Genomic DNA, 2,839 nt, shown 5'->3' on the forward strand with positions numbered 1-2,839 from the left:
TTTTAATGTCTCATCTGTGCTGAGTGGCTGATGAAGCTCATCTGGGACCAATTACTTCAGTTCAAATTCAAGAATATCTAATTTATTATTAAAATGTGACAATTCTGGTATCAGAGGTTTTGTAGACCACCTGAATCGGATCAAATGAGCCACTTTTATCGCTTTACTCACCATTTAGTAAAACTAGGGTGGTGTATGAGTTCATAATGATGCAATAATCTGCTCCACTTGAAAACAGGCGAGATTAATGAATCTAAAGAGGACATTTAATCTAAGATAAACTCACTTTATAAACTCTCATATGCCTTATATACAGTGTGTATGTGTGTTGTATGGAACATTCTGAATTTTTGATTTTATATAAATATGACTTATATTCGTTGCAAACAAAAGCTATTTACAGCTATTGATTCTGCTAAAGTGCCCATCCAAAGAAACAGTCCCCTGTATGTAAGTAATCCAACAGGGGAGAGCCTCTCGTTGGACGATTACTGCAGGGATGGTTGTGTTTCAGGAGCAACAAGTTATTAAACCCTAAGTGATGCAGTCAGCAGCGTCTCTTTTCTTACACAACCATGTCACATGGCACATCCTGTAGTCGTTGAAAATTCAATTTCAATTCCAATTCAGTTCAATTTTATTTATTTATAAAGTGTCTATTACAACAGAAGTTGTATCTAGGATCTTTCCAGAGACCCAGAACATGATCCCCAAGCAATTATTACATAAACATAGCATAAACACTGGCAGGTAAAAACTCCCCTATTGGGAGAAAAACCTTAAGCCAAACGGTGGCAAGAAAAACTGTTTAGGAGGGAAGAAACCTGGACCAGGACCTGGATCATAAGGGGGGACCCTCCTGCCGGAGGCCAGAAAAGATGTTAATTTGTTCCAGAATATTCAAACCATTGACATCAAGCAAAGAAAACATCCAAGCAGACCACTTAAACTGGCTAATGAACTGGCCAGCGGGGAACCGTCATCTTTGAGGAGGAAATGTGATCAGAAAATAATCTTGAATGATCGCAATCAGTAGTGACTTAAACGTTGGTGAAATCAAATCCTAAAAAACAACAAAACTCACAGCTGTGTTTAATAATGAAACTAAGAGCATTTTCACAAGAACAAAGAAGGAACTGGAGGGACAGAGACTGAGCGGCAGTGGAGCCTCTAGAAACCCCCCTCAGTTCTCAGTGAACTTTTCTCATTATCCACTTTATCAAAATTTGCAAAAAAAAACTTTAAACCCTATGAAGTTTTTTTTTTTAAGAAAAGTAAAAAAAAAAAAAAAAATGCACTTGCAAATGTTTTGGGAGAAAACTCATAATCCTGAGTTCACTTTTTAAAAAGCTCATATTTTCAAAAGAAAAACTATTGAAGGTTTATGTAATCCTTAAAGAGTTTACACAGCCAGTAAATTATGAATTGATTTTCATTTTTTACTTGACAAAATCCCAGATTGAAAAACCATTCAGATCACAATCCAGATGTAAATACAATTCATAATCTAAGTTCTTCACATTGTAGAGGTTCAATATTGTTTAGGAGGCAGGCTACAAATGTAGACAATTCATCTTATTTCTTGACACAAATACTGTATAGGACTGACTTTGTAGCTTGAGGCCTCCTGGCGGCTACAGGAACTCCACGCAGAATGATGGACTTGATTTGATTAGATTAGATTAGTTTGTCATTGTTATATAACAACGAAATTAAAAGTGTCATCAGTCAGTGCTAAAAGAAAACCCCCAGATAAATACCATAGCATACAAAACACTTACAACACAAAATAAAACTAATAACTTTTGGATTGGATATTTGGATTGACCAAAGCTGAGAAATTCCACTGGATATCGGCAGAAATAGTTCTAATTACAATCATAAAAGATGGCTTTCTCTTAAAAAAATAATAAATAAATAAATAATAATAATAATACAGGTTGTTTGGATCAGTCCCAGGTTTTTTCTATATGGGAGTGTGCAGCTGATTTAAGAGGGAGGAATGGATCGTTGATGTTATTAAAGCGAGAAGGGAAGATATCTATTTGCAATGCCAGTTTCTTTTCTTTTTTTTTCTTAAACTTTATTTAAAAGAATTATCACAGAATAGTATACAGGAACAGTATACAAATAGAATACAGAACATGTGCCAGGGGTGATGTTTGTTATTCAAGAAGATTATACAGAAGATTTGTTGATTTAGTGATTAGTTTTAAGTAAAGTTCCATTTCTTTCTGGAAAACATAAAAGCAAGGGATTTTCTTTGAAAATGTACTCTTATGAATATGAAATTTGGCAAGAAATAAAAACAGATTTATCAAAAAGTAACATTTTCCTTTTTTCTTAGGAAAACAATGGAAAACAAAAACATTTTCCCAATGTAAATTAAAATCTATAGTTAAAGAGTCTATAATAAATTTGCTAATATCTGCCCATAGTTTTTTCGAATGAGAGCAAAACCAGAATAAATGAACAACTGTTTCTGGATGTAAATTACAGAAGGAACAGTTCGTATTAATGTCCTTTTTAAATTTCTGCATGTAATGGCTAGCAGGATAATATTTATGTATGATTTTGTAAGAGACCTCCTTAACCTTATTTGTGATTAAAAACTTGTTAGGAAGCATCCAATTTTTTTCCCAATCAATATGATCTGTGAAACGATTCTAATAAACAGTAATATTAGGGGTAGCAACAATATCTTTTTGAAATAAGGCACGTACCCTTTTATTATTATTCTTTTGGGTCAGTGGGCAGTGCCAGTTTCTTGGCGAAATGAGATGTTTAGTGTTTTATTTGTATCTATTTGTTTGACATCCTCTAGGGGGCAGTGCAGCTC

The sequence above is a fragment of the Cololabis saira genome, chromosome 15 (assembly GCF_033807715.1).
Source record: "Cololabis saira isolate AMF1-May2022 chromosome 15, fColSai1.1, whole genome shotgun sequence".
Taxonomy (NCBI): Eukaryota; Metazoa; Chordata; class Actinopteri; order Beloniformes; family Belonidae; genus Cololabis; species Cololabis saira.